This window comes from Sus scrofa, chromosome 7 (genome assembly GCF_000003025.6).
Source record: "Sus scrofa isolate TJ Tabasco breed Duroc chromosome 7, Sscrofa11.1, whole genome shotgun sequence".
Lineage (NCBI taxonomy): Eukaryota > Metazoa > Chordata > Mammalia > Artiodactyla > Suidae > Sus > Sus scrofa.
In genome coordinates, this window is record NC_010449.5 from 43,013,271 (window position 1) to 43,034,452 (window position 21,182).

The following is a 21,182-nucleotide window of genomic DNA, read 5'->3' on the forward strand; positions in this document are numbered from 1 at the left end:
AATTTAGAAAAACAAACATAGATATTTTAAGAAAAATTTTTCATCCTAAAGTTAGTTAAAAATAAGAAAGCATTAGTCACACAGTGATAGTTCAAAATTTGTGAGTGCTGAAACTTACACAGAGAGAAGATAAATATACTTGGTTATTTTTCCTTGATCAACGGAAGATACTTTATGGTTCAAGATAGATGTTTCAAAAATCCTTCTTACTACCCAGAATTATTCAGACTGAGAAAAATATTCTAGAGAAGTCACTATATCTATAAGGTAATATATAAATTTTAACTAAAAGACACCTAGGGAGTTGCTTAAGGGGAGAGATTGTCTATGTCTTAGTAATGTGGCTTATATGTGATTTTGATGAGGGCATGGTTGGTATTGAAGGGCCTTAGCTAAGAAAGCCTGTCTCTTTTCCACATGGTTTTTTATCACTCTCTTGTCTCGTGTGAGCCTTCTCACATGGGATCCTAGTTTCCAAGAACAGCGAAAGAGGCAGAACTTCAGTGTGCAACCCTCTTCAGGTCTTCGTTTGTGTCAGTATTTCTGATATTCATTTTCCCCCAAAAGTTACATAGCCAGTGCCAGAATTGGAGCAGGAAGAAATTATACAACCATGGGAAAAGTTTTAAAATTTTGTGCCCATTTTTACAGTATATCATGTGTCATTCTCTTATTTTTTCTTTGAAAGTTCTTTAATGATTTATAATCACCTTCAGGATAAAGACTCACTTCTTTAGCATGACCTTCAAGACTATGTCCTTGACACTGACGACTGTACTTTCACATATGGACTAGACTTCAGTTCATTTGTTTATCAGATAAATCAAGCCTGGAGTAAAGAAAGGAAATTTGATTGTAGAAACTTTTACCTTCTTAAAGACTATATGTGTCCTGGGGGTGAATAATAACCTAATTCACCATAAAACCATCTTTATCAAGACTTTTGGAATACAACTTTCAGTGATTCATTTAGCAGTATTCACCAGATCCCAAATTTGGGGTACTTTACATTTGGAGAATATGATAAACAGTAAAATACGATGTTTACTTCTCCAAATTTCAGAAGAAAATACTTTCTGCAGATGCGTGATTGTTCTTATGTCCACTTATCTTGTGGAACCGCTTTGACCTTGGATTATGCATATTCACAATCCCAAATAAAGTCTTCAAATACTTTTATTTATATGATTTCCATTGAATCAATTATTTGAACAATCATAATATGTTGAGCATTGTGTTAAATATACAGCCTGCATTATTTCACTTATTTTCATAAAAATCACTGACTCTTAAGTATTGTATACCTCTTTTACAAATGAAAAAACTGAGGATAAAAGATATTATCTGAAGTCATACAAATACTAAGGGATGCTAGGGATGGATTGTAGATCTCATTCTGCAGCCTGTGCTCATAACCACTACATTATAGTACCTTTGCTTGTCCCTTAGGCTGTATCAGATTCCTATAGTTGTGTAACAAGTTACCATAAACTGTTTCCTTGGATTAGAAGTATGGATACAGGTTAGCTTAGTTGTCTGCATCTGGTCTCATAAGACTATAATCAAGTTATTGGCCAATGTGGTCTCAACTGCATTTCAGGGTCCTCTTCAAGTTTATTCAGGTTAATGGTAGATTTCAGGTTCTTGAAGCTATAGAGCTGAGGTCACCACTTTCCTGCTGCCTGTCAGCTCTCTGAAAGGTGAGCCTTCCCTCTGGTCTTAGTCATGTGGTTCTCTCATGGCTAAAGTATATGGCCTGCTCTAGCTATCCAACAGCAAAACAAGTGTATAGCAAAAATAGGAGTACAACACAAAGAACATAAATAACTTCTTATTTGTTTTAGTCAGGCTTTTCCTTCAAATAGTTTTGGGCCAAACGCTGTATTTTTAGTATATGGAACTGCTAAGGGATTATGGATCTTTAATATAGATTGATTCCCTTTCTTTGGAGAGCAATGTGACACTACATGTTTACCCATGAATACCACTTCCAGGAAATTTTATTGCAAATGTACTCATGCACATAAATATATATAAAATTACTTTTATTGCTTCCTTAGGATTAATAGTAAGATGGGAAACAACCTAAATATGATTAACAGATAGTATTTAAATAATTTATAGTATAATTATACAATGGCATATTATATATTTGTTAAAAATAACTAAATGAATCGATATACGCTGGTGTGAAAGAAACTTTATAAATTATAAATTGTTAATTAGAAAAGAAAAACCTATGGCATTGAAGACTGCCTATCCTTATAACAATATGGATCGATAGATATGTATACATATACATGTTTTTTAAAAAGATACGTATGGAAAGATGAAAACATACATTTGTATATATAGTGCAATTTCCATAAAGAAGAAATTATTAACAGTTTTTGCTTCTGTGCAGAGGTGACTTTGAGTGGCATTTAGATTTCTCTGTATATCTTTCTTGTTCCATTTATAGTCTTCACCGAGTGCACTGGTTACTTTAATTTTCAAATAAAACCATATAGTGAGGGAAATACCACTTTAAAATAAAATGTTTGTTTCAAGAGCATTCAACAGTGCCTGCAGTGGTGAAAAAGGGGAGACTAACTGAAGATATTCATGCTACAAAACAGACCAAAATGCATGGTATAAGGAATGTACGCATAATTCATGATGGGGCTCCAGAGAAAGTAGAAACCATTATCTTGGTTGGAGAAGGAGGGATGACTTTTTGAAGGTGGCTTTTTAAGATGAGTTTTTACTTTTTATGACTTAAAGTGAGTGTTTAAGAGATAGAGAAGCAGGCAGAAAGTGGAACAGTGAGGGGGATTGGAGATAATGGAATGACCACATGAAGTTATGAATTAGGATGCAAAATTCCAGACCATGGTGTTTCCCCCTCTTTAACACTTTAATTTCCCTTTAGAATTATCATTATGGTGGTGATTTTAATTATTAGATTGGTAGGGGCTATTTAGAGGCAGGAGAAGATTTACAATATTATTGTGATGTATCAGACTTTCATATGAGAACTCGAGCTGGCAAATAAGGCTGAACAGGAGAGATACCTAGGGTGAGGAAAGGCTCTAAAATAGACAAAAGGAGCACTGAATGAGGGAGAGGGCTCGGTAATCAAATTGGTTTTGAGTTAAAACCTTGACCTTGGGTTCAGAGATGGGTCCATCTCATTTACCATTCGGTTGGTGCTTTCATAGCTAGCCCTTTGAGACTCGAGCATTGGAGTGAAAGGGAAAATTCAAGCCTCCATATTGGGGTCTATGAAGGGCATGTGGCTCTTCTGCTAACTCAACAATCAGAGAAAATTGCCAACGGGTAGAAGGGTCCCAAGGCCACTGATACAGTTGTTTTCTACTCAATCTGCTGACACTGTTACTGTCATCTTTGTTCAAGTTGTGCTCTGGGGAGTGCTAAGGCAAACGCACAAGCTTCTGGAATTCATTGCAACCTAAGTAAGCACACAAATGCTGAGTACGTTCCTGTGTGACACAGGGGAAATGGGAGACATAGTCTGTGACTTCCTCTAAAAGCTGCAAATGGAATCAACTCCAACATAAACTTAGGAGGATGCTGCTCCTACAGAGATTGGCTTTGTGAATAATTAACTGGGAAACTGTAGCAACAGAAAGAGTCTACTGCTGCTAATTCAGAAAAGGATACTTGAAAAAAAAAATGATACCTTCAGGCATACACTCAGTAACTAGTATAGTTAAAATATATCCTGTGCTTGGTTTAAGATATGACAAAATTCTTTATGGAAAGTTTTGTAAATATTTTAGATTAGTTGTTTTCGTATAATTAATCTTGTCCAAAAAGGCTATTCACTATATGATATTAATTACTTCAAGATATGAACTTCACAAATTACATTCCAAAGTTTCAGTGGTGGTAAGTTTGGTAAATCTTGGCTGAAATTCCATAGAGTTACACAATTCTGTTTTTTATTTAGTCTCCAGCCACCTTTTCCTCCTGAGGCTGGCATATAAATTGGGATTTAATTTCTTGCCTTTTAAGAGAAGAGGTTTAAATGCAGTGAAGCAAAACCTCACAGCTCTCTTTAAAACCCATTTGAAACATTGGTTTAAATTTAAGATCTAATATCACAGCTCTAATAGGTCAAAGATGGCTGTAAATTCTTTGCTACTTTTTGCATTGAGGTAGAGTCTAATTTTCTTTTCTTTGTATCTGTACTGGCTTAGTGACATGCTTGACTAATAGTATGTGACAGAGTGATATTCTTGTGTTACCAAGGTCAGGTTCTAAGAGCTTCCAGGTTCTAGCCAGACCTCTGGGATTACTCTTTCTGAAAGTCTGAGAAGCCGTGTAAGAAATCTAACTGCCCTGAGAGCACCATGCCAGAGAAGCGACAGATAGGTTCTCCAGTTAAGCAGTCATTTTTGCCCAGCCTTCCAGCCATCTTCAGCCACTGAGGTGCCAGACATTTGCATGGCACCATCTTGCACTCTCCAGCTAGTGTATCAACCAGCCGATACCACCAAGTAACTTCCTTCAATACAGAAAAATCACCTGAGCTGTGCTCTGCCTGGATTCTTAACCAACAAGTCTCAAGATAACACAAACGCTTGTTTTAGGCCACTGAGTTTGGGGATAGTTCGTTACACAGTAGTAGATAATTTAGAGGATGTTTATAATGTCCATGTGCTTATCACTAGGAGGTCAGCTATGCTAATCACCTGCTGATGTGTGAAAGTGATATGACTGACCAGGTTGCTGAGAAAAGTGATGAAGTGAATCAGACGGAGCTGGATATGCTCTTTTTTAATTTCTTCATGTCTGCACCTTTTGGGAACCAAGTATTTTCATATTGTTTACTTTGACTGAAGTCTCTGATATCAGTTACTTCCATATTTATATGAGGAGGTATTTGAGCTTTTCCTATCTTTAAAACTTAAATTCAGTTTAATAGTAAAAGTCATTGTCTCCCAAGAAGGAAGTTTTTTAGAAATTGCCTGAAAAGGAATTCACGGGAAAGTTGTACTCGATAATTATACAAGAGGGGTATACACCCTATGTCATGGCACATCACCAACACAGTTGTCATTTTGAGGGGCTTAAGTTCATCTGTGCTGCAATGTCCCACCTCAGTGTGCACTTTTTTTCGTTTTCAGGGTCTTTTCTGATACGTTGGGATGTTGAGGCCCTTGCATGCTAGAAAATTCCAGAAATGCAAGGTTATTATTGCTCCCAAAGATGATCTTTGAACAATTGGAAATCAAAAATAGGATAAATGTTGCATGCTTCTATCCATCAGGTGAACCGTTCCGGGTGGCACAATTCTCAGAGGTCCTGGCAGAATTAAGGACACATTGCCTACAGCAGAAACCTTGTCGTTGTTACCATTTCTTGCTTCCTCTTTCATAGTCTCGCTCATATTCCCTCTCCCTCCCTTTCTTATTTTCACTTTTCTTGGGATCACATCCCAAACAACCTTCCTTCACCCAAGTCCTTGCCCCTGCAGTGTTCTGAGGAGAAATCCAGACTAAGACCACCCTAACCTAACATTGCTTAGAAGATATTTTTTACTCTGTTTATGCTAAAGCCCAGTCCTCCTAGGAATTCAGCATTCAAAGGACTTCCAGTGGAGACATTTTTTCAGGTAAAACGAGAGATTTTCCACATAGTTATTAATAATTCTTCCTGACTTCAAATGACGAGATACCTGCATTTTGAGATTTTGGCTGAGGTAAAGATAATAATATGCACAGTTAGATTTCAGTTGACCACATTTAAGTCAACTTCATTAACACTTCATTGCCAGTCATTGAAATAAGAAGGCCGAGAGTATATCCATCCTGCTACCATCATCCAAGATGTAGACTGTTGGCTTGGGCTACCACTAAACTTGATACAAATTAGAAGGCAATGCTATTACAGCATCATGATGGGCTTAAGTTAATGCTCATAAAAAAATGTTCCAAAATTTAATTGAAAAAATTAACAGGTAGCAGAGCATTACATAATTATATCAGAGAACATGCACACTAAAAATTGAGCTCCACTTGACTCAATTTCAATGATTTTATTTTGAGCCAAGTGATCAGTAGTCTGATATCCATTCTGGGACCAAATTAAAGTCTCTTCCCTCTTGGTGGTTAGTATACCAACTGACTTAATGACAAGAGGAAGCAGAACAAATATTCTGACACAACAACAATAACAACAACAATAACAAAAAACCACTCAGATGTTGATTTTGTAGCATGCCTCAGCTTAATTAAAAATATAAAAATATGGAAAACATATCTCTTTCTGTGAAGAATAGACAAACACCATCTTACCAATAAACTGCATGAGAAGCCTGCAATTGACTCACAAGCAGAAAACTCCATAGACTGTAAGTATTTTCAAACATGGAAAACTCTTCCATGTACAATATGTATCAGAGCTTCTATAAACATAGAAAAGAGGTTCTGAATTAAGGTTAGAGGTGGTTCTGTATTATCCTTGAAATCTAACCTGCCTAGAATCACACATTCATTCAGTTTGATGAATAGCTGCATCTGAGTGTCTCAAAGATGAACTGTGGAACCTATAAACCCACATTAAAATTCCACTAACCTGGAGTTTCCGTCATGGCACAGTGGTTAACGAATCCGACTAGGAACCATGAGGTTGCGGGTTCGGTCCCTGCCCTTGCTCAGTGGGTTAACGATCCGGTGTTGCTGTGAGCTGTGGTGTAGGTTGCAGACACGGCTCGGATCCAGCGTTACGGTAGCTCTGGCGTAGGCTTGTGGCTACAGCTCCGATTCGACCCCTAGCCTGGGAACCTCCATATGTCGCGTGAGCGGCCCAAGAAATGGCAAAAAGACAAAAAAAAAAAAAAAAAAATTCCAGTAACCAAGGAGACATGAAGAACTCAGCCCACAGTTCCAGAAAGAAGTTGGAAGTGTTTTTATGAATTGTTGACCTTACCTGATACAATGGTCAGTTTTCGTTCATTTATTTATTTATTTATTTATTTATTTTATTACTCAAATGAATTTATCACATCTGTAGTTGTGTAATGATCATTCCCATAACCCAAGCACATCCCTCCCACCCCCCAAACTGTCTCCTCCGGAGACCATATGTTTTTCAATGTCGGTGAGTCAGCATCTGTTCTATGATCAGTTTTCTTATGAGAGCAAAATGTCCCATGACCCTCTGAGAAAGGATCAACTGGAAAATGGTGGAAAAGCAAGTGTATTTGCCCATGTGAATGTGTGTGTGATGGATGGAAGAGATAAGAAGCAGGCTGAGGGAAGGTAGTTTCTATTTGATAAATTATCACAAAGTGCTGGGTGCCGATTTTCAAGAGGAGAGTTTTCCAGAAGAGAATCTGCCTGATGACCAAGTCCAGGGGATTCTGAAGAAAGGCTGTAAGGCAGCACGTCCGCCAGTACACAAAAAGTATAAGGCTGTCATGCCTGAAAAAACATGTTTCTAAATTCTTGCCCTTCTTGTTTTTAATGATCACCCTGTGTTCTGTTTACTGTGCCTGGACTCTTGATTTGGGAATCATTCTTGCTTGCTAAATGTTTGGAAGAATAGCTCTTCATTATCTACACCTAAATTACGTGACTTTTTAGAAAGATTCCTTTTCCTTATAAGAGAATCATAGATAACAATGGTATTTACTACTTGTAGTTTTAGAAGAAATTGTTAAGTTTTATAGGTGTAGTTTGAAACATTTAGAGTTGTTGATTAGTTTGACAAATTGTTTTTCTTTGGCTGATTTATTGATCTATAAAAAGAAAATAGGCGTAAAGGCCTATTGCTGATTGTTAGATATAGGTTAGAAAAACAGGTTGTGGTTGTTGAGTTACTAACCAAGCGCCTGCCCTAAAAACACAATGCATTTGTGGTAAGCACAAAGGTCACGAGAAGTCTTATACCTCTGACATTTGTGGCCAGTGTGATTGATCTATTCGTCCTACCTGGCTATCTTTTAATAGGTTTAGAGCGTATCCTGCCTGGACAATGTGCTTCTTAATCTTTAAACTTAATTGGCCTCTTACTATTCCTACAAGTTATAGTCTTTTCTCCTATTTAAGTCACTGCTGTCCACCAATAAAGTTGAGACTGCGTGAACACTGCTTGAGAGTGTGCATCTCCGTTATTCCTGCACCTGCCGCCTCTCCTCTTCGGAAAAATCCCCTGACCGCCGGGGCTGGACTCTGGCAACAAAGTCCCAAGGACATTACATTCATTACTTTGTATATTTATCAAAACCACACGGAGTTACTTTTACTTATGAGTAAAGAAATCCAGTGAGATTTAGAAACAAAAGTCACAAAGTTGGTACACTCTTGAATCGAGATTCCACCTCGAATATTTTCTAGCTTCTAAGTGCTTACTCTGTGCTACCTCTACTGAAATAGACAAATCAGTTTCTGCATGTCAGATATTTTCACTTGCATGGCACCATTTCCATAAGGCCGCTATTTTTAGCTGCTGCCGTTCTTTCTAAGTTAATGGGCAGTATCTGTGTTCTGAGGAAGTGTATGGAAAAGTGAGCTGGGAGGCGGGCAAGACGGGCTCTTCCTTTTATTCTTACACTGTAACATTCCCATCTGTCTAATGAGGAAACATTGCAAGGAGAAAATAAAGCAAGAAAGAGGAGAGATTTGAGAGTGTATGGGCAAGAGGGAGGTAAAGATATTCTTTCTGGTCTTCCCCTTCATTGAATTGTAAGTGCCCAAAGTCCCCAGATTTCTTTGTTCAGCACTAGGGAGCTGAGACCATGTTCTGCCAACAAGCTCCTTGTTGTTGACAGATAATGGAGAACATTTATCATGCACTGGGGAAGATGCTCTAGCTAGAGAAACCTTACTAGAAAGACAGGCCATATGAGTTGCTTTTTGCATTTCTCCTCCAATTTACTGCATTTACTGCATGACACGTAAATGTACATGTCACATATCTACTACACAGCCTTTCGTCAATAAGAATCTGTGTATTTCTGGATTGTTTGCTCAATCTCTTTTTCTACATTTTTTAGTTCAAAGATGTTTGATATATAACATTGTATAAATTTAACATGTACTGCATGTTAAGTGATAAATAACATTTATGTATTTTAATATGATTGCCATTCTAGCGAACATTAGCACCTCAATCACAGTACTTCGTCATCCTTTCTCTTTCTGGTTGGAATAACTAAGTTCTGGTCTCTTAACAAGTGTGACAATTGTGGTACAGTATTATTATATATGTTATGTAGATCTCTAAAGCACAGGATAGTGAATATAGATAAAGTCATAAAGACAGAGTAAATGTGCTGCGTGTCTCATTCTCACCACCACCCTAGTAGTCACCATTTCACTCTTTTTACGAATTTGTATTTTTTAGATTCTGCATGTAAGTGATATCATATAACACTTGTTTTTCTTTGACTCATTACACTTACTGTGATGTGCTCAAGGTCCATCCGTGTTGTAAAAAATGGCAGGATGTCTTCCTTCTCTTGGCTGAAAAATATGCCATTGTGTTTGTGTATATCACATCCTCTTTATCCATTCATCTGTTGGTGGGCACTTTGATTGTATCCATATCTTGTGAATAATGCTGTAGTAAACATTGGAGTGCCTATATCTCTTCAACATCCTATTTTCATTTTATTTGAGTATATATCCAGAAGTAAATGGCTGGATCACATGGTAGATCTATTTTAAAGTTTTTGGGGGACCTCCATATTGTTTTCCACAGTGGCTACACCAGTTTACATTCCCGCCAACAGTATATACGGGTTTCTTTTTCTCTACATCCTCGCCAAAACTTATCATCTCTTACCTTCTTGGTGATGGCCATTCAAACACAGGTGGGGTAATATATCGTGGTTTTGATTTGCATTTCACTGTGCAGTGATGATTTTGAGCATTTTTTCACATACCTGTGGGCCATTTGGATGTCTTCTTGAGAAAAATGTCTGTTTAGTTCCACTCATTTTTGGGTTAGATTTGTTTTAACGTATTTTTGTTCTTTATGTGTTTTGGATATTAACCCCTTATCAACTATACAGTTTGCAAAAAAAAATTCTCCCATTATGAATTGAGTTTTCATTTAGTTAATTTTTCATTTGCTGGGCAGAAGCTTTTAAGTTTGATGTAGTCACATTTGCTGATTTTGCTTTTGGTGTTGGTACGCTTGGTGTCATATCCAAAAAATTGTTGCCAAGACCACTGTTGACGAGCTTCTTCCCTAAGTTGTCTTCTAGGAGTTTTATAGTATCAAGTCTTAAGTTTAAGTCTTTGATCCATTTCAAGTTAATTTTCGTGAGTTTTGTAACTTTGCTCAATCTTAAAAAATGAAAATCTATCATCTGTCTTTCCTCCAACCTGCAGAGCTATATTAGTTATCTGTTGCTACACTAGAAATGACCTTAGCAACCTAACACACAGTTGTTATCTCACAGTATCTGTGGGTCAGGAGTCCAGGTATGGCTAACTGGGTTCTTTGCTTCAGGATATCATACAAGGCTGCAGTCAGGGTGTTGACCAGGGTTTGGGTCCCATCTGAAGACTCAGTTAGGATAGATATACTTCCGACTTCATATGCATTTTGGTAGAATTCAGTTCCTCAAGGGTTCAACTTAGAGCTGTTATGTTCTTAGCTTTTTGTCCAAGGGCTTATCTCTATTCTTTGCTACAGAGGCCTCTTCAGCATAGCAGTTTGCTTCATCAAAATGTTCAAGATGAAGAAAGCCAAGAGTCTCCTAAGATGACAATATAGGACAGGATGTGAGAAGTGTGAAATTATTCATTAATTTTCTCTCTCTCTCTTCTGTCTTTCTCTTCCTCAGTCTCAAGATTGGAGAGATCACAAAGGTTGGGACATTCAAAGAATGGTTTAATAGCAGATGGGATTTTTAATATTTTGGCCCTGAAATATGTATAAATGCTGTGTAGATATAAAAAGAAAAGATATGTATTCAACCAGATGAAATGGCAAAGGCAAAAGTACAGTTGTATGTGTTCAAATGGCAGGTTCTAAGGGAAAGAAGAACACCTGGCTACTGGAACAGAGAAACTGTTTGGGGAGGTAGTATTAATAGCCTGTATTTACAGAGAGGTTTCTACATGACAGACCTGATTTAAATACTTTACCTACATTAACTCATTCTATCTCTGCAGTAACCTTTTGAGAGAGACGATATTAGTATTCCCAGTTGGCAAATGAGAAAAGTGGGTCTTGAGAGTTTAAGTGATTTGGCAAGTTCACACAGCAAGTAACTGAAAGAAATTGGATTCAACCCAGGTATTCCAGCTCCATAACTCAACCTCGCAAAGTAGGTTAAAGCCAGTTTATGTTGTTCTATAAATGCAGAATCTCTGTCAATTCCCCTTTGACTCTGTTAGTTATAATCATATGACCATGAGAGAAGTCACAGAACCTATAGACTTTGTTTCATATTCTTTAGAACAAGGTTGTGTGAGATCATCCTACGGCCCTTCTCCGCATGAAAATTCTATTTTCTAGTGAATTTTAGCACATATCAGGGAATCGTAGAAATATTTTCACAGAAAAGGATCCTGTTCCAAGGAACATTTTAGAAATTATTCTGCCAGGAAGTGCTATGTAGACTGGATTAGTGAAAGGATATAGTCAGAGGACCAGATAGAGGACCATTGCTTTAGCCCTAGCCTTCACAGACTGCCAGTCTGGTAACTAGAAATCTAAAGATATGTGAGGGGTTTCGGAGTTTCCATCATGGCACAGTGGTTAACGAATCCGACTAGGAACCATGAGGTTGCAGGTTCGGTCCCTGCCCTTGCTCAGTGGGTTAAGGATCCGGCGTTGCCGTGAGCTGTGGTGTAGGTTGCAGACGCGGCTCGGATCCCGCGTTGCTGTGGCTCTGGCGTAGGCCGGTGGCTACAGCTCCGATTCGACCCCTAGCCTGGGAACCTCCATATACCGCGGGAGTGGCCCATAGAAATAGCAAAAAGACCAAATAAATAAATAAATAAATAAATAAAGATATGTGAGGGGCATAACAGAGGGCAAAGCTAAAGGATTTAGTGGGAGGCAATGGTGATATAGAAGAAATCTCATTACCATGGCATCCAGATGTGGGTTTTATTCTTGGGTCAGTCATTTACAGCTGTGATCCCAGGAAAGTTAGTTATAACCTCTAGCTCTATTGAAATGGGGGTGATAAGACAGTGTTTGTTAGGTTGACAAGAGCTATGCTGCAGTAATAAGAAGTCCTCCTATAGCAGGAACTTAAGCAATAAAATGTTATTCTCATTATGCTCAAAGTCTGCTTAGGTTCTGGCTGACTATCCAGGGCAGTTGACCTCTCTAGGGTGTTGAGTGATCCAGGCTCGTTTCATGCATAACTCCACGCCCCATCCCATGACCTCCTAGGAAGCACAGCAGAGAAAGAGAGAGCAGACAGGTTACTCAGGGGCTCAGGTTACTGCCTCCTCTTGCTGGGCACTTCCTCCCACTGTGCACTGGCCAGAAACATATGTTCCTGTGTAATCCAAGGGCCTGAGTAGTGTAGTCTTTCTTTGTGCTCAGGAAGGAGAGGGGAAAAAGATACTGGTAATCATCAGTGAGGTCTACAAAAAACACCCACTTTATTTAACATAGTAACATACCCAACACATCTTAGGGGTCTTGGTGACTGATTTCTCTCACTTCACTCTTATTGACAAAATTGGGTATTATAGGAGTGGAGAATGAAGAAGGGAAAGTGATCCAAGAAAGTACCCTTGAATATTTAAAGATGGCTTTTGCCTTCAGTCTATCCCTCCTTCTCTCTTTCTCTTTCTCTTCCTCTCATGTGCACAGACAACACATGCATACTTACACACACACACACACACACACAGCCTAGTTAGGGAGCACAGTCTTATTCTAAGCACCCTGAATCAACCTAGTCTCCCAAGCTTCAGCTAAATGTCCATGGTTAATAGTTTCTGCAAAAGTGATAAATCCAATGATGTAGTCTCAGATCTGTCCCTAAGTTATTGTTTCTTGGATGTTTTTCTTTGTTTTGGTATTTAGAGAGTCAAAAAACCCAAATTTAAGTCTAGGTCTGCTAAACATCATTTCTGACATTGCGGATCTATGATTCTTAACTAGGGGAAGGTTGGTATTTTAGTGAGATAATTCCTCGTTATGCAGAAATATCTCGTACCTTTCAGGATATTGTCATCTCTCATCACTAGTAGTCTACATTTTTCAAGCCAATTTGTTACTTTTATTGTCTTCAGAGAATTTATGACTATTTTATTGTCCTATTTTTATTGAAGTATAGTTATTATGCTTTTGCCATGATGTCCCATGAGCATTTTCTGGAAGTAAACCTTTTGAAAGACAATGTTGTGTAGTCTTATAGCCCAAAAGGCACAGATTGTGCATTAGAAATTACCAGTGGGTTTTTGTGTACTCCCTTTACCCAACTCTATAGTATATTAGCTTCATGGAAGAAGTATAGACTTTGGTTTTGGGTTCAAATGCTGGCTCAGCTACTTACTAGCTAAATGGATTTGGGAATCGCCACTAACCTTTCTAAATCCTGTTTCTTCCTATTTGTGGAAGAGTGTTTTTCACTTGTCTGGAAATTCCCTACGGAGGCAGTTTGTGATGTTCTTTGATGTATTCTAGGCTGGAGTCTGTCTCATAGTGGGTGCCCAATAAATTTTTATGAATAAATATAGGAATGAGTCACAAACTAAATTTGAGTTTTGAAGGGTGTTTGGAGTAGGCCCCCCAATTCCAAATTTGGCAGTGATGGAAATTTCAGTTCTCTATTCATGGAGGCAGCTTCAGTTGCTATAAAGGGACTGAAGTTCATGGGTGATTGCCACCCTGTCACAAGATACTTTTTTTATGACTCTTTTCTTGGAAAAGGAAGCAGCTAAACTCTCTTGAAAGTCATGGCCATAATTTAGTGAAGTCGAATGAGGATGCCTTTTTGGTATGAATATTTCTGAAGGCTTTTGGGCTTATCCCTGACTGATTTGTTTTTTAATGCCCATTGATCGATTAGTCATGGCAACTGTATCCACTGGTCATCTCTAGCTAATTGTTCAACTTTTATCCTTTGATTCATTTGTTTTCTTTTTACAGCAGCACCTGTCGTATATGGACGTTCCCAGGCTGTGGGTAAAATTGGAGCTGCAGCTGCTGGCTTATGCCACAGCAACAGCAACACCAGATCCAAGCCACGTTTGTGACCTACACCACAGCTCATGGCAACGCCAGAATCGTAACCCACTGAGTTTGAGGATTGAACCCACATCCTCATGGAGATTGTGTTGAGTTGTTAATCCACTGAGCCATTGGATTTGTGCCAAGCATTGTGGCCACAGTCAGATTTCTCCCAGGACTTTGATCAGTTCTCCTTGGATACCGTCTCAAGTTCCACAGATGGACCTCCGGAGAAATATTTCTCACAGAGCCATTCCCAAAGGTGACTGAGAAGCAAGGCTAACGTCACTACCCTTCTCTCTGTGAAAAACATCTGCCCTGTGATGCTGGGAGCATTGTCAAAGATCTAACATTCAGTCTCCTCTCTCTAGAGTCCTCAGGAGCAAACAGGGGAGGGTTTTTCTTCTAAGATGTCCAGGACCACCTGACCACCCCAGCTGTCCCCTGCCCATAAGGCAGTGGCCCCATGTTAAACAAATTACGCAAAGCAACATTACCACAATCCCATAAAAAGAAAAGAGACATAAACTAGTTGAACGCAAACAGAGCCAATAATAGTAGAGAGTAAACAGACTCTGGACAACATGTGAAGGAGGGTGCATACTGGCTAGGAGAAACATTAGTCGCCTACTATTTTCAAAATGTTTTGAAGATGTAACAGCCACGGCATGTTCCCAGCCATCTGCTCTCATAAACATAAACACACTCATTAACGGGCCTCTGTTGAACTTCAAAATCAACTATTGGAGAGTTTAATAAAAATCTGCCTTTTATTTTTATGGTACTGTTTTAATTCATCCTCCGGCTTTTGGTTTTCAGTTGTTTTTTATGCACTCAGTTGTGAATGGTAGGTTCACTGTGTTGTAGGTATTTGCGCTTTTGTATGTGACAGTAATAATGAAAATGCTTCGCTGCCAAAAACATATTTGTTCCGCTATGTTCTGACCCAGTAAAGAGGAGATAGTGTCATACACAGCTGTGATCCATGGAGATGCTCAGAATATATCCTGGAATTGATGCATAGTCCTCGTGTTGCAAAAAAAAACAAAAACAAAAAACAGCACGAGGGAAGACAGATAAGTCCAAAGGGGGCCATATATGTTTGCCTGAATATATCCTAATAAGTTTAGCAACATCCCTCTCCAGTAGCTGTAAGCTGGTGACTAAGAAGTAACAGAGGAGGAGTTTTTTTTATATTATAGGCTCTTTTGGGGACGGTTCGTGATTAGGACAATTAGGGCTTGACTGTTCTAAAAGAAGGTATTTAGTATACCTGTGGTTGAGTCAAATTGGCTATAACATGGAATTAAGACTCAAAGAAAGAAGGCTTTCTATTTGCTTCTGGAAGAGCTAAGGAAGAAACTTATCAGAGGCAGAAAAGTAAAAAAAAGAAAGAAACCAAAATTCTCCAAGAACCTAAAAGTTCTCTGGCATTTGACCAAACTAGAGTAATATTGGGAGAATAGTGATGCTTGGTAGGGACAATTTATGAGTTGAAGATTTCTGAAAATCCCTCTGAAGTCCGTGTTCTTGTTTCTGTAAAGCAGACTTGTGCAAGAGTGAAATAGACTTGAACAAATTTCCCTGGAGGTTTACTGCAGATCAAAATATATGTTTTTTCAATTATCCCCTGGTTCTTAGACACCAATGAAATTTGTATTCAGTTTTAGTCTTGAGGATAAAGAATCCTTAAGAAATGCCATCTAAGTATATCTGAGAATTATAGAAGGAGAATAGACTCGAGCTCATTTAGGAGTGATATATCTTAAGGTATGACAGAGGAACACACACGGACAGAAATTTGATGAGAAGGAAACTCAGATCTCATTTAACCATAGGACCATGGGTATAATTAAGGTGGGTACAGTGCCTTGCAATTTACATGGTTCCTGCCCTTATGAGTTATGGCCTCTTTACAACCAGCATATAAGGTAGAAAAAAACAGGTTTTATTCTTTTTGTTTCTTTGTCTTTTTCGGGCCACACCCGCAGCACATGGCAGTTCCCAGGCTAGGGGTCAAGTCAGAGCTGTAGCCGCCAGCCATAGCCACAGCAACGCGGGATCTGAGCCACATCTGTGACCTACACCATAGCTCATGGCAATGCTGAATCCTTAACCCACTGAGCAAGATCAGGGATTGAACGTGCATCCTCATGGATGCTAGTCAGATTCGTTTCTGCTGAGCCATGACGGGAACTCGTGACAGGTTTTGTTCGTAACCTTGGGACCCAGAGGCCATATGCAAGGCTAAAGCCTACTTTGTGAGTGCAGTGAAGCCAGTATTTGAACTTAGCTTACCCTTATCCATACCCTGGGATCTTTCCGCCACCCTCTACAGGCATTTCATATAGATTTTTAGGCAGATACTCATTCTATGAGGCTCAGTGCCTTAGCCGTGTTTGAAAGAAAACACCACGCCACTGTGTGAGGAAACTCCTGAAGCAAAGCCAACCTGTCTCTCCTATTTCAGGCATCAGGTCACTGGTGTCAAATATAGCCTTTGCAGCAACTGGCTGCCTGCTGTAGACTCATATCACGCGTGCAGCTCCGTTATCCACTCTATGTTGAGTTTTTTGCTGAATAGAAAAGAGAGGCTGTTTTAGCACCTAATGGCAATTGCTTTCAATATTAAGGCATCTGTGCAGGCTTTTGCATGGCGTGGTTTAATTTTCACCACCACAGTGGAGCAGTGGAGCTGTCCTCATTGCATAAGGAGGACACCGGTGGGGTGGGCAGAGGCAGGTATTGAGCCCAAGAGCCTCGAGGCCTCTGGTTTCCATAGTTCGCCATCACGCAGCAGGCTGCTGATAAATAAGAGCAGTATATTCAAATCAGGGTCCTTCTTCACTGCCTCCTGCAGGTGTCAGGTTCATACTTGCTCCATCTCCGCATTTCTGCTCTTGTTCTGTCCTCTCCTTTCTCTGATATCTCTCTTCTCCTCCCCTCCCCCCATAGAAACCCTACTAACCTTCTAAGGCTCTGTTTAAAATTCCCTCCTTCTCAAATACTTCACTCTGCAGTAATCTGTTGCTTTTTCCTTTAGAAATATAATTGTGTTTCTAATTCATAAATCTAGCTTTAGAGTCTCATTTTTAAAATGTATACTATTTTTACATATTATTGCTTTTTGTTTGTTTTGTTTTATTACTCTTAGTAATCCAAAATAAATCATAGAATCTCTGAAGTTCAAGGTCAGTCCTTTCTGAGTATTGACTGCCTAGCTCAATGCTGAGTGTATCAAGGTCAACAAATGGATGATTATTGTGGAGTCATATGCATGATAAGCCTATTTGAGGAGACATTTCGTAGAATTCCTCACTGTTCTCAATACATAGAGGTGGCTTAATATTTACTTTTTGAATTAGATTACATGTCTTTTCCAATTGCTTAATACTAGTTTCATGACATTTAGGCAGCTGCCTCAGAGTCTTCATATAGATGTACTATCAAATTTCACTATGTTATGAATGTTTCATATAATATGGAAATCTATATTAAAAATACTTTGACATAATTTTGGTATGGTAATAAAATCAAGATGATTAAGTATTAATTTTTGTCTTGCTAGGTTGTAAGATGTGGAACAATCATATTCTCCTTTTTAAAAAACTCCCTGTCTCTCCAATTATACAGATTATACTGTTACATCCTCATTGTGCTCATTTAAGGTCTAGCAGGAAAATTAAAAATATACTGTATTCACTTTTATCATAATTATATAGATAGATAAATAGATAAATAAATATCTTTTCTCCCTGCCGCTTTACCCATGAAATCATGCTGAGTCAGAGAAAAGAAAGTCCAAAAAGGCCCATTAGCACATAGTTTTATCCCCTTTGTCACTGTAGGAACCTTCAGTGTAATACATTCGCTAATGTGATGAGGAAATGAGTCAGCACTCTTCCACAGAGAGGAGTGTTCCAGGTGTCCTGTTTTTGTTGATTCGCTGTCAGCTTCTATTTGAATTAGACCTTGAACCAAATACAAAACAGAACCATATTTCCCCCCGCCCCCCAATGATTACTTCTAGGATCTTGGGCTGGCTGCTCATCGCTCAGGGCAAAAGAAGGCACATGAAACAAAAAATGACAGGGGGACTCCCCCCCCCATCACACACACACACACACACACACACACACACACACACACACACCAAAGCTTGGAGATGGCAGTGATGAACTATTTTAGGGGTGCGAAGTGTAGCAGAACTGAATAATGCAAAGAGAAAAGAGAATTTTTGCAAAGATGCTTTCAGTCCAAGGTCCTAGGCTATGGAATACACTTCCCTGGTGCCCACCCTCTCACTGCCCTACCACAGAGCAAGGTAGAGTCAAGTAGAATCAAACCACGTGTGACAGATTTTATTTCCCAAAGATGCCCCATAGGACAATTTCTAGTCCCACACGCTCTTTGAGATCTTTCTGAATCTCGTGAAGTAGCTGAGACCTCTTTCTCTTCCCAGTGAACCTAAACAGTATTTTTAGCTGTCTCAGCAACAACCAGGCAGCAAAAGTGACGCTGCCTAACTGCCAAGGTTAGATTGTAAAGAGTGATAAGACTTCCCCATAGACCCCATAGTTCTCTCCCTCTTTCTCTCTCACACATAGAGCTTGGTCATCAAGCTGGGTGGAAGTGCTCAGTAGCCCACATGGAGAGACTCAGGTGCAGAGGAGCAGGGGCCCCCTTCGAAAGACAGCATCAGCTGCCAGGCTTCAGGGGAATCCAGCCCTCAGCCTTACCGTCTTCCAGCTGATAGTGGGAAACAGAGAAACTGCCTCTGTTGAGCCTCGTCCACATTCCTGATCCGTAGAAGTGATGGCAAAATAAATGGTTGTGCACGTCCATTACATCTTGGAGTAATTTTTGGAGCCACAGTAAGTGAAAGGGGTTAGGGTACCGGGAAAATACACTGCTGTCGTAATAAAATCCTGCACATGGTCCCCTGGGAACATATAATAAGGCAGAAGCCGGAATGACCTTGAGGAGAATGTTCATAAAAGCCTAAAGGGCTTCTAAGTGATTGTTAGGAAGAGTCTCATGGTTTTCAAGAAGACTGTCGGGGAGCCTTGATAGTATGGAAATGTTATTGCAAGATGGACGAAAAAAGGACTCTTTGTGTCTAGAGAACCAATGAATCTAGTGAAGGAGAATTTTAGGTAGAATTTACAAAGCGTCTTCTGACTTTTCTCAGTGCCTATGATAAAAGGAGAGCAGAGGGGAGCTAAAAAAAGGAATTGTTCTGTTTTCAGCACAATGTTAGAGGACATATGAAGAAGACAGAACTTGGGTTTGAAAATATATCTTTCTCCTTCCTTCCTCTTCAAGACTCTCGAATTAAGCAAGGGCTTCATAGCAAAGCTAAAAGCTAGGGTGAGACTTGAAAATGCTTTGTGAAGACTGTCGCCAGACCAGTTTCTTTGCTGAACATGCGGCCAGTAAGTAAAACATTGAGAAGCTGAGAATTTATTCACAAGGCAGCCAGGTGAGGAGATGGGAGGCTCAATCTCAGATTAGCCTCCTGCCACATGCGGGGCTTGAGGTATTAAGGAGATAAAGAAGCAGGATGGTTTTAGGTATGGGGAAGGGTGACTGGGAGCAGGGAAGGATGTGGTAATTGGGGCTCTACACAGGCACATCTGGCTTACATGCTTCTTCAGGGGATGCATGTTCAAAAACAGAGGTGCTTAGCATGAGCTGAGGGTGGGGCTTTAAGCCTTCTGATGTCAACATGTCACTCATTGATTGGCTGCCAAGGCCCAGGTTTAGGGTCTGTGGTCCCAGCCAGTCTTAGCCAGTGCAAACTGAACAAAAGCTGACTTCTAGTTATTTTAAAAAGTCCTCATTACGATAGTGACCCATACATCAGAGATGTTATCTGTAGGGGTGATTAAGGAGTCTTGTGATACGTTACCCAGGCTAAGTGAAGCTTGGAGGGTATGCAAGGGAAGACAGAGAGAAAAAAAAGACAACTCAAGTGAGCTTCAGCAGTGAAGACAGTTTACATGCACAGGGGTTTTAACAAGCTCTTCCTTTAGCTATTGTTCTTTAAGACAAGCTCAAGAATTTCTCTCAGTCACCAGCTTCTGTTAACTCTGTGGGGCCTGGTTTAAAAACCTCAGAAAGATATAAGATGGTGCCTGAGAGAACCATCCTGTCAGACACAGACCCTTTAAGGCTTTTCAAAGCATGCCTTGCAGACCCTCTCTGAGAATCAGAGGGCAGAGTCCTACAGCAGCATCACAGGAAACCCAAGGTACAGAAGTAATGAAATGCATCACACGTTGATTTATGACAGACTTCCGTTTGGGTTCAGCAGTAATGGACCTGACTAGTATCCATGAGGATGCAGGTTCAATCCCTGGCCTCGCTTAGTGGGTTAAGGATCCAGCGTTGCTGTGAGCTGTGGTGTAGATTGCAGGCATGGCTCAGATCTGGCATTGCTGTGGCTGTGGCATAGGCCCAGCAGCTGCAGCTCCGATTTCGACCCCTAGCCTGGGAACTTCCATGTGCTACAGGTGTGGCCCTAAAAAGGCAACAACCAACCAACCAACCAATCACATTGATTCGTAAGAAATCTTTACTGTTTTTAAAAGAATTGTATTACCTTTGACTGACAGGGACAGAGATAAAATGAAGAGAGTCCTTATGGCCCCCAAACTTTGATAGTTCAGAAATAGGAGAAAAATACTCACTTCAAACACCGATAATTTTTATGGAAAAGAGAGAATTCCCATTGTGGCTCAGCAGGTTACCAACCTAACTACTATCCATGAGGATGTAGGTTTGATCCCTGGCCTCACTCAGTGAGTTAGGATCCAGCATTGACATGAACGGAGATGCAGGTCACAGATGCAGCCCAGATTCGACCCTAGCCTGGAACTTCCATATGCTGCAGGTGAGGCCCTAAAAAGGAAAATAGAAAAGAAAAGAAAGGATTACACAGGAGTCAAACCTAAGAGCTCAGAAGCAAAGCCCATAGACACTGGAGGACAGAGACTGAGGTTTAAGTAAGAAACTAG